Raw genomic sequence first — 12,564 nt, 5'->3', positions numbered from 1 at the left:
TGGATCTTCAGATGCTTCCACAAATGTTCAATTAGGTTTAATTCAGGTGATTGACTGTGCCATTCCAACAAGTTGATTTTCTTTCTCTGATACCAATTGCGAGTTTCCTTTGCTGTATGCTTTGGATCGTTGTCCTGCTGAAAGGTCCACCCACGTCTCATCCTCAGCACCCTGGTGGATGGCAGCAGGTTCATCTCAAGAATCTCTCTGTACATGGCTCCATTCATTGTTCTTCAGTGATATGAAGTCTGCCAGTACCACGAGAGGAGAAACAGCCCCACACCATGATACTTTATAGAGCACTTTAAAGTGAGAAAACATGGAAAAAAAACAAGGAAAACTTGTTTTTGGGCGATGGAAATTTGATCTGGTGAAAATACTGGTGAAAATGCCTTTAACACAACTTTGTAACCATGACATTTTCTTGAGTTCTTACATTGGAAACCAAGGAGAGCAGGTAGGCAATATTAAAAAGATGGGTTTTTAGACTTGACTTGAACATATTATGTGCTGAGGTTGCATCCCTAATGTAAACTGGCAGTGCATTCCACAATTTGGGTGCATAACATGAGAATGCAGCCTCACCAAATCTCTTCTTTTGTACATGTGGTACACAGAGAAAACCAGCGCCAGAAGACCTGAGAGCTCTATTGGGCTGATATGCTAGCAAAGAAAAGCGCTACACAAATATATATATATATATATATATATATATATATATATATACACACAGGTATATATTATATTATGTATGATTTATTATTATTATTATTATTATTATTATTATTATTATATGACACATTAAATAAGAAGGATTTGACTTGTATGCAAATGAAGAGACATTCCATGTCGGAATACTAGCAACCCGTTATGACGTCACAGAGGGGTTATGACGCCGTGGAATCTCCAGACGCCAGATATGATATTCTATCACCATTCTAGTAGTTGTTGAGAAGAGAAGAGTAGAGAGAAGATTAGAGATATATAGTGATAGAGAGTGACTGACAGACAAAGACCAGAATGTCAGACTCCGACATGGTATGTTCTACTCTTGTCATTTCTGATAAATACAGAACGATATTATATATAGTCATCTAACAATTATAGTATGATATCATGTAGAGAAAGAAATGCCGGACGCTGCCGTTGCTTGTTCGCCGCTTCTCCGCCCGAAATCTACTAGGTGTAATTGCAGTATGCAGAGTAGATTGTCCTACAAAGACACTTCGATTTAGTCATCAAAAACGACTTTATTTTATCTATTTTTTTGGTTTCTTTTTATTTTACTACTCGATCTTTTCAGTTTGTAAAGCGTCTTTGAGTGGCTAGAAAAGCGCTATATAAGTCTGCTATAAGTATTATTATTATTATGAAGATATTGGCTTGAATTATGCTGTTGCATGGTGTGCAGATTAACACTTGAGTGAAGTTTAATGTATATAAATGAGGATTTTTAATGAGAATATCAGCCGCATTTTGTGAATAAACAATGTTTATTTTTAAAAAACTTAACTAGGAAGTGAAGGTGGGGGCGGCGCCCCAGCGCCCTCTATCGGCCAGCCGCCACTACTGTATATGTATATGTTACGGTACATGTGGGAAAACGAGGGTTAGGGTTAGACATGCCAGCATGTACCAAAAGTCGACGTAGCACCTAACCCTAACCCTCGTTTTCCCACATGTACTGTAACATATAGATGTATATATAGTATGGATATCTATATGCACGTCTGCTGGGCCAATCTGCAGAGAGCGTTTCAGTGGGTTGTTCTTGTGCTGAAGCTAACAGTTTAACGTTTTGATTGAGGACCTCTATGTGTTTGTTTTTGTCTTGATTGTTTTATAATGTTGTAATTTTGTATTTGTATTCTGCATGGTTGTAAACTCAGATCTTGCTCTCAAAGAGACTCCCTGCTAAAATAAAGGTTAAATTAAATCTGGGACTCATTGGAAGTTTTATGTAAAAAATAAAATAAATAATAATAATAATAATAATAATAATAATTCTGCATGTACCAATCCCAGATTGCCCCTTCAAGTCTAATGAGACAGATTCAATGGTGTGTTATTGTCTGTAAGGACAGGCTGCTGCTAGTTTTATTCATGAGCCATTCACGTGTTCTTATGTTCGTGAGCTTAGAATGATCAGGTTCTATCTCCGTTTAGGGCAGTTCAGAGATATTGAGCGTCAAAGTTTTTACATTCCATTATGTTTTGTGAGATGGAACCTTTGTATTTTATTAATTACTAACTCAAAAATGTCAGCATTTTAAAAATAACACCACACAGGCGTTAATAAACACCTAATGGATCAGATTATGTAAAAAACTCAATTCTGACCAAAAATTGAGATAGAACCTTATAATTCTAACGTCACGTGTTCACATGTTCTTATGTTCACATGTTCAAAAAAGAGTGAGGAATCCCGTGATGAATACAGTGAGAAGACCACCATCTCACTCTCGTCTCACTCGGACAGTGACACGGTATGTTGTACAGGTTAGGCATTAGAGCAATGCATCTTAATGAAGATATTGTCTTGAAGTATGCTGTTGCATGGCGTGTAGACTGACACTTGAGTGAAGTTTAATGTAAATGAAACTGTAAAGATACTTGATGTTCTATAATACAGCTATACAATGTACTAATGTGTATATGCCTTGTGAACTGTTTATAGAAATTGTAAACAATGTGTCAAAGTGTTGAATATTAATATAATATAATACATACAGTATACATGCATATACATATATATATTTAAAAATGCAATCATAAGAATAATAATCATAATAATACATTAGACTTAGATAGCGCTTTTCTAGACACTCAAAGATGCTTTACAAACTGAAAAGATCCAGTACTAATAATAAAAAGAAACAAACAAACAAAAATATTGTATCTGTCATTGTGTCAAAGGACGATGCTGCTGCGTTGGATCCCAGCACAGATGAGGGAGGCCCGCACGCAGAGCAGAACAGCTCCGTGGTAAAGTCAACTCTCTGGATCCAGCTACTACAGGAGGGCGGACATGGACATCCCACTGTACACAAGGTACGTAGCCTTGACAACCGATGATCCTTGAGCCTAATGGACCTTAGGGCAGGAGCCTATCTCCTGTTTCCGGAATGGTTTTATTCTCAGAAAAGACACGGGTTCTGTCTTGCCAAATACATTCATAGACACTAGGGCAGCAACGGTCCAGTTCGGTATGAACCTCGGAAAAAAATAAATAAAGAAATATTTACAAACTATTACTTAAATACTTATGGAACTTTAACATTCAGACACATTCCAGAATGTGACTGGTATATTATAATATGAAGTATATATAAACAAAAAACACTTTCAAATGTAAAAAAAATAAAAAATAAATAAACACTCAAAATGTAAATGTATTCTTTATCCTGTGTCTCAGACACCTGACCCTCCCAGCCTGCTTATCTGGGGTTCCCCATCTCTTGCAAGTCTTTCTCCTGCTCCTATTCCTAGCCAATGTGTTCCTCCCTTAGGTGTATCACAACCAATATGGTAAGGGCATTCAACTGCAATCCTTAAGGGCCACAGTCTCTGCTGGTTTTCTTTTTTCAATTGATGTAATGAATCACTGAGAGTGTACACGTCTGGGTTTCCAGATCTAATTCGAAGTATGAAAACCAGGAGACACTGCAGCTCCTGGGGGGTGAAGTTCAAAACACCAGAGGTGTGCTGTGTGAGAACTGATATGGTACCACCAAACTATATCCACTAGAGGGCAGCGCAATACATTAGGAACAGGCATCCTGTATTACAAATGTGGGATTAGAGTGTCATTTGATGTACTTATACTACTGCTATGATGGACCTCTTTGCCACGTGTTTGTATAGGGCCCTATTTAAACTCAATACAGACCCTTCCTCAAAGACTTGCGCGATGCCTGGGATATTCAGCAGTTACCTTGTCTTGCAAGTGTATACAGAACACACTCTTTTTGAGCCAGAGTTGTCCTGTCCTATAGGTTGCCACGGTGTCCGAGAAGTCCCGCATCATGGAGCTGGAGAGGGACCTCTCTCTCTCTAAGCTGGAATCTGCCATTGCCTCTCACCAACAAGCAATGGAGGGGTTGAAGGTGTCCTTCAGCAAAGGGGAAGGTGCCCAGGCGACAGAGCTAGTAGAGACCAAGAGTGCCTTGGAGAGGCTGAAGGTGGACCACAAGTTAGCGCTGGAGGAGGCAGGGGCCAGGCACAGGGCAGGGGCTGCAGTCTTGGCACAGGAGACAGAGGAGCTAAAATCACAGCTGCTGATTGTGTCAGAAGAGAAGGAGCATCTGGATGAGTCTCTGCGGACCAGTGTGGAGAGCGCTGAGGAGCAGCACCTGGTGGAGATGGAGGATGTGCTGGGCATGATAGTTGCTAAATCAAAGTAGGTCTCACCATATTTCTATCTTGGTTTATCAGGTCTTACTGAGGTTAATTTTGTCTCCATATGTGACATGGTCTGGTGAAAAAGTCCCCAAGTAGGGCAAGGTAATTTTTCAGTTCAGAGATTATGAAAGTGCAGATTGTAAGCTTTCAAAGGATGTGTCATACATTGAAAAATAGTTGAAGAAGATTTGCTTATTTGAATGTTGGTATCATCTCGTTGAGCTACCTAGCAGCTAAAAAGAAAACATCGCTATACTGACATGTAACTGCATGTTTAGCACATCAGAACACGCTGATAGAACATCAACATAACTACACATAATTAGATGATCACACAGTCCTTGCTTTTGAACATGAACATTTTAAAACATGTTTGTTTAAAAGCCATGTATCTCTAACCCAGTAGCCTAGGAACAGGACGGCTGGCGATACAGTGAATCCAATTCACAAATTATAAGTATTTAGTGATTCTAAAACTGTTATTTGTTATATTGAGTGGGTTTTTCAACACTTCAGACCTTCTATCTGCAAAATTCACTTTTTCACAGACAGACTTATCATGTGCAGCCTGAAGGCCGATTTAAACTTCTGCGTAAAATCGACACCGTAGCCTTGCGTCGGCCCGCGTGGGCCCGCCTTGCCTACGGAGAGGCTTGACGCGCACATCTCCAAAAATGTAAGAACGCGTCAGTTTCTACGCAACCATAAGCTCTGTGATTGGTCCGCTTGGTAGCACATGATTCCGACTCTCTCGTCGGCCAAAATGCGGAAGCCATGACAGAAATGTCATTTACTTTTTCTGTAATTACTCATTAATAAAGATTTGAAAAAGTATGATAACCATCGTATTATCTTAGTTTAGTGTCATTTCAATGGATCATAGAACTTTTATTTACAACAAGCATAACAACAAAAAGATCGCCATTATGCCGCTTTGAGCTTTGAGCTCCGTTGAGTTCCTAACCGGAAGAGGCACAGCACAGGGGCATAGAAAACACACTGCCACCTAGCGATGTGATGGTGTAATTGCAGCGCGGCCTACGCAGAAGTGTAAAGTGCGAGACCCCTTACGTAGATTACGTAAGCTACGCACGTAAATTCGACGCAGAACTTTAAATCGGCCTATAATTTAAAGTGAAAACCGCAAATCAGAACATTTTGCAGATAGGAGGTTGTGCGTTTCGGCCATCGATATGATCAATATTCAGTCTATCATTCTTTAAAACTGTCCCATAGAATGAGCCTCTAGTTTGTAGTAGTAGTTTAGTTATCCCCCTCTCCCCCTCCTTTTCCTAGGCAATTAGAGGAGTTACAGACCCAACTGGCAGAGGAGAAGGAACGGATGGCACGTTCTGAAGAGCAACACCAGCAGGAACTGGGCCGGAAGGACCAGGAGCTGAAGGAGATCACAGACAAACATCAGGGTCAGCTAAACAGCCTGCAGAAGAAAATTGTTGACCTGGTGAGTGATGATCTGGATAAAACATTGAAAGTCAGGGACAATAAGAGGTTGGTGAAGACTACCGAAATGGCTTTGAATGTTATTAGAAATGCCTTTTCTTGAGTGCTGCCACATATTAACCTATAACACATAAATTATAGGGACTTGACCAGACCTTTTCCTGATCATTCTCTCCCTCCCTGTCCCTTTCCTAACAATTGGTGATGTAATTAGTTAAAATGTCTCTCTTCTTATGCATTGTGTAGGAAAAGCATGTGCAGCAGTGTGAGACCCAGGCCAAGGAGCTTGAGGCCTCTCAGGAGAAGGGCCTGTCTGAGGCCTCAGAGCGCCATGCACAGGAGCTTCAGGGTCAGGCTAACAAGGCGAGGCAGGAACTGAGCATCTCCAGGGAGAAAACCCAGGAGCTGGAGAGGCTGGTATCTGACTTGCAATCTTATAAGGAGAAGGCCCAGGTAAGCACCAACTTATCATAGCATCATATTGTTTGTCTCCAGTGTATTAGAATCACAGATTCTGTGGAGGTGCTGCCTTTTAGTACCAAATATCCACCAATGCAGTGTTTCCTCTATATGCATTTATTCGTGGCGGGCCGCGAGTTATTATGACCGGAGAACAGAAAAAAAGCAGATTGAAGCTAGATTTAGGCCGCTTCCACACCTACATTTCGTTACGATTTAGGGCGTAGTTAGTTACAATATGTTACAATGTTGCAATTAACCTCGTCGTTTGTGTTCGCACTGCAATCGAGACTGAATCGCTCTCAACAGGCGCTCTCAACAGGCGCGCGGCTGCTAATTACTGTTAAGTAATGTTTGATTGTTGTAATGCAAACTGTGATTCCCACATGTAGTGGCTATAGACATACAGGATGTTCACATTTTGTTGCCTCAGAGCCTGGAATCTGATTTTATTGTCTTTGTTTCACTGATCTAGACAGCAATACAGAAATACAAATTCTAAATATTTGTAGTAGTAATTTATAAAATAAAATAAAAAAAATACCTGTTTGTAAAAGACCCCCTCGCTGTGGCTCAAATGCAAATCAATAATTGTGTTTGCAACAATGAATTCAAGTGATGCTAGAAATGTGTTTCTTTGGCTTTACTACAAAGCATTACGTTTATTGCAAACCCAGCACACTGGTGCACCTTGTCCCATGTGAAGAATAGTGGTAGCTGCAGCATGTTATGGGTGTGCTTGTCACTTGATCAGGGGTCAAGAGAAAGTTGAGAAATTTGCTGAGTTGGTAGTGACATCCTAATCTACACAGTGTGTAATTGTTTTCTATTAAAATCGGGGACCCTACAAGGACAATGATATTCATTCCGATATCACATGAACTATTATCCTTGCACTCAGATGGACTCAATTCATCTGAATAAATTGTTGAATAAATGTTTGCATTTTAGCTAATTTTAGGAGCGCCCCAGCAAGGGGGGTGTAGACCTTTGCAAACAGGTCTTTACTTCACTTTGTAAGTGTCCAGTAGGCTGTGTAGATATATTTTTGGATGTGTGTAAGAAAATGTGCCTTTGGTCAGGATGGGTGTGAGAAAATGTTTATGAATGTTGGAACCCAGCTCGTCCCTTCAAATGCCCTAGCAGTAATCATAAATGTTCATGTTTATGTTACAATTAACAACCAGCAAATTATGGTCCTAATATTCATCTTCATTTCAGCATTTTCTGTGTGGCTATGTTTTTTTTTTATGGGCTACTTTGAAAGCAGGGGTACTATAAACTGATGCTTGGTGGTGGTTTTAGTTTACCACCTTGCTCTTATAGATGGAGTTTGATAAACGTATGTGTGACTTGTGAGTTTGTTTTGTAATTGTACCTCAACTTCTTAAGAATCTTGATTGATTGAATGGAACTGCTCTGATCATTTAGCATAGTGTTTTGGATGCAGTATGCATTATGCCATATGAAAAGGCTAATTGATATTTCAACCCATGAACTGCTCTCCTGGTTTAGTCAGTGTTTATCCTGTTTTACATGCAAAATGTAAGTAATGGAAAAGTAGACACTTTGGTCCTTGAGAAATCACTAACATAGACCTAAAAAGAGTTGCCATCACAATTATAATTCACACACAAACCCATACTCTCAATTGAAAATGTTTGATTGCTGTACCCCTGTTTTCAATGTATTTGTTGTAAGTTCAGGGTGGTGTCTGCTGTGGTATCTTTTTCCCCATAATGTTTATGCTTGCACCAGCTTAACCCTTCCAGTTGCATTTTATTACTTTTGTTCATTTGCTTTACCTCATTTTTGGTTGTGTTCACTTAACCTTTCCCCTTTTTCTTTCAACTTTTTCCCTCAGTCTCTTTCTGCTGAACTGTCCAAAGAGGTGGAGAATCTGAGAGCTGTTGTTCAGGAGGCACAGGTCAAAAACACAAGCCTGAAGAATGCTGAAGCTGAGCTTCACAAGAGCCTACAGCTCCTGCAGAAGGGCAAAGATGATCTACTTCTGCAGGTTAAGGAGCTCAAAGGCCAGGCAGAATCATCTGCAGAGGCAAAGAAGCTTCTTGAATCTCAGCTGCAGGCTAAAGCCAATGAGCAAAATACACTGACCTCTGCTAAGGATGCCCTCTCTAAAGAAGTACAGGACTTACAGACAAAACTGGACCTCCTAGCTGTACAGTCAAGGCTGGAGCAGGACATTTCCTCTCTCCGCAGCAGCCAGGCCCTCACCACCAGTCAGGCCCTCACCACCAGCCAGGCCCTCACCTCCAGCCAGGCCCTCACCCCCAGCCAGGCCCTCACCTCCAGCCAGTGCATGCAGAGGATGGACAGCATTGACGCCGTGCCCAACCCAGTCATCAACCCCAACCAGCCTGCAGCTCTGCCATTCTGCATCCCCAAGGCCCAGACCTGTGCTGCCCCCCACCTCATGAACGGCACGCTCAATGACAAGGACGTTTTTGTTGAAAAGTTCACTAACGTCTACATCAAGAACTTTGGAGAGGACATGGACAACCGCAGGCTGGCGAAGAGGTTCGAGAAATATGGCCCGACCCTGAGAGTCAAGGTCATGACTGATGACAGCGGGAAGTCCAAAGGTTTCGGCTTTGTCGACTTCCAAAGGCACGAGGACGCCCAGAAGGCCGTTGACGACATGAATGGTAAAACAGTCAATGGGAGGCGGGTCTATGTGGGCCGCGCCCAGAAGAGAGGAGAGCGCCAGACTGAGCTGAAGCGCCAGTTTGACAGCAAGAAGCTGGACCGTACGACCACATACAAGGTTTGTGAATTTATTAAGTCAAGTGTATAATTTGCATTTGTATATTCTTGAATATACCATGAATGATGCCACACCTCCTCTGTTCTGCTCCTGCAGCAGGTCTGCTCGGGTGACGAGGCCACCAATGCCTCTGTGGCCACGGTTGCCCCCATCATGGCCGCCCCCGAGGACAACCAGGTCCAGGGAGCAGCCCCCCTCCTAGAGGTCCAGGTAGAACCCGAGGCCACCTCTGAGGAATGGCCGTGGCTATCTCCGGGGACGGCCGTGGCTGCCTCCGGGGACGACCAACCCAAGGCTTCATATGCCAATGTGGTCAAGGTAAGCATCCCGCAAAGTCCAACTCCACCTTCTGCTACGACCTGGCTAAACGACTTGATCTAGTTTTTGTCACTAGAAAAGGTGAAATATTCATTAAGAGGCTCGATAGCGAATTTCTATAAAAGATGGCAACCTATCATTTCTTATGTAAATACTCTTTCCTCTCTGGATCCCAATTGATTAATTTGTTTATTGTTTGAGTTGAGCACCCAGTGTATCTGTTCTTTTGTACTTTTCTCCCTGTTTAATTTCATTTCATTTTCTGTGTTTTTTAATTTATTATAATTATTTAATTTACTTAAATTATACATTACGTTTTTGTGCTTGTCTTTTATTTATTTATTTATTTTATTTTTTCAATTTGTTTTGTCTCTCACTTGAGAGTTTGGGCTGGGTGGGTGTTAAGGCCAAAAAAAAAAAAGTTCTCTGTTCAAACACCAAATGGGGGATAAAGAAAATAAAACTCTCATTTAGTTTTTATTAAGTCAAGTGTATAATTTGCATTTGTATATTCTTGAATATACCATGAATGATGCCACACTTCCTCTGTTCTGCTCCTGCAGCAGGTCTGCTCGGGTGACGAGGCCACCAATGCCTCTGTGGCCACGGTTGCCCCCATCATGGCCGCCCCCGAGGACAACCAGGTCCAGGGAGCAGCCCCCCTCCTAGAGGTCCAGGTAGAACCCGAGGCCACCTCTGAGGAATGGCCGTGGCTATCTCCGGGGACGGCCGTGGCTGCCTCCGGGGACGACCAACCCAAGGCTTCATATGCCAATGTGGTCAAGGTAAGCATCCCGCAAAGTCCAACTCCACCTTCTGCTACGACCTGGCTAAACGACTTGATCTAATTTTTGTCACTAGAAAAGGTGAAATATTCATTAAGAGGCTCGATAGCGAATTTCTATAAAAGATGGCAACCTATCATTTCTTATGTAAATACTCTTTCCTCTCTGGATCCCAATTGATTAATTTGTTTATTGTTTGAGTTGAGCACCCAGTGTATCTGTTCTTTTGTACTTTTCTCCCTGTTTAATTTCATTTCATTTTCTATGTGTTTTTAAATTTATTATAATTATTTAATTTACTTAAATTATACATTACGTTTTTGTGCTTGTCTTTTATTTATTTATTTATTTTATTTTTTCAATTTGTTTTGTCTCTCACTTGAGAGTTTGGGCTGGGTGGGTGTTTAGGGCTAAAAAAAAAAGTTCTCTGTTCAAACACCAAATGGGGGATAAAGAAAATAAAACTCTCATTTAGTTTTTATTAATACTAACATAGAAGTTGATGTACTTTGTAATTATTCAGGCCGTTGACGACATGAATGGTAAAACAGTCAATGGGAGGCGGGTCTATGTGGGCCGCGCCCAGAAGAGAGGAGAGCGCCAGACTGAGTTGAAGCGCCAGTTTGACAGCGAGAAGCTGGACCGTACGACCACATACAAGGTTTGTGAATTCATTAATACTAACATAGAAGTTGATGTACTTTGTAATTATTGTCTATGTATTTGAGGGGTTGAAAAATCATCTCACTAAACAGGGTCTCTCTCTACCAGGGTGTAAATCTGTATGTGAAGAACCTGGACGACAGCATGGATGACGAGGCCCTGCGCAAGGTGTTCGCCCCCTTCGGAACAATCACCAGTGCCAAGGTGGCGACGGAGGGTGGACGCAGCCAGGGCTATGGCTTTGTGTGCTTCTCCTCCCCTGAGGCGGCCACCAAGGCCATGGCTGGCATGAATGGCCGCATCGTGGCCACCAAGCCGCTGTTAGTGGCTCTGGACAATGGCAGGGAGAGAGCAAGGCCCTCACCACCAGCCAGCACAGGGCGAGCCAGGCCCTCACCACCAGCCAGTGCATACAGAGGACGGCCAGCGCCCACGCCACGCCATTCTGGAGCTCAGAGACCATAAGAGCTCAGATGTGCCAGAGTTAACCTGTAGCGGGACGTCCGGTGTCCTGGTGTCATTTTACGCACACATTTTCAGGTCGGTTCAAGGCGGTTGCATATTTTAAAAAATAAATAACATTTTAAGTCATTTTTTCTGAGTTGGGTTGTCCCACTCACATTTCATTTTATTGGACAGATATAGTAAAGACAGACAGGAAAGTAAGGAGAGAGGACATGTCAGCAGGGCATGGGCCAGACTCGAACCCATGCCAACATGGGCACATGTGTGCACTGTAGACAGCGGTGCCAGACCACTGGACCACCACAGGCCACGGTTGCATATTTTCTGACTTATATATCTTTTTCACTACTTTTGTTTTCCCCTTTGCTTCTGGGTTTGGATATCGTGTCTGGACATGTGTGTGTGTGCGTGTGTGCGTGTGTCTTTGTGTGCATGTGCGCGTGTGTCTGTGTGTGTCTATGTGTGTGTGTGTGTGTGTGTGTGTGTGTGCGCTTTCATGTATGTATGTACTTTTTTTTACTGTCTAGCCTGGGGAGCTGTGACCAAGGTCTCTTTTACAAGGGAGCCATGCAAACAGAAGAGTAGATCATGGAGAGAGACACAGACAGTACAAACACGCAGACAATGAAGACAGTAACAGCCATGTCACAGTCAGAAACAGACAAAACACAGACAGCAAGACAAGACACAGAGTGAAAAGAGGACAGATGGAGAGAGAACAGAAGTGGGTTGATAGTACAGGCATTATACAATATGACCTCAGACAAATTGCAACAGAAACTCTTTCAACTGTCCTAGTCTCATGGATATGTCCTTCATAACATATCAAAAGAAATCCAAGTGGTGGAAAGTATTGAAAAATACTGAAACTGGTGATGCCACAATTTCCCCTTGACGCCCATGTTAAATAATGTTTTTATGCATGTCTTCTTGTCTGATGTCCACACAAAGTGTTCAATACTGTCCACAATCACCCAGAAACTGTTTTACATGAGACATATAGCTTCAAAGTATGGTTAAAACGATCATTTTGATGTTATGAATGGTCCTTGCATTTCTCCAGCCCATACCTGTCAACCCTCCTGTTTTTACTGGGATTCTCACATATTTTCCCTTTCTTTCCCGCTGTGCTCCCGTTTAAATATGGGGGTGGTGGGACGGCCCAGGACGGGGCTGGAAAATGTCCCTTATTTTCAAATCCCAATATTGACAGGTATGATTCATCAC

The sequence above is a fragment of the Nansenia antarctica genome (genome assembly GCF_963989245.1).
Source record: "Nansenia antarctica genome assembly, chromosome: 1".
Lineage (NCBI taxonomy): Eukaryota > Metazoa > Chordata > Actinopteri > Argentiniformes > Microstomatidae > Nansenia > Nansenia antarctica.
The sequence above is the reverse complement of the archived record's forward strand: the minus strand, read 5'-3'. Positions refer to the sequence as shown.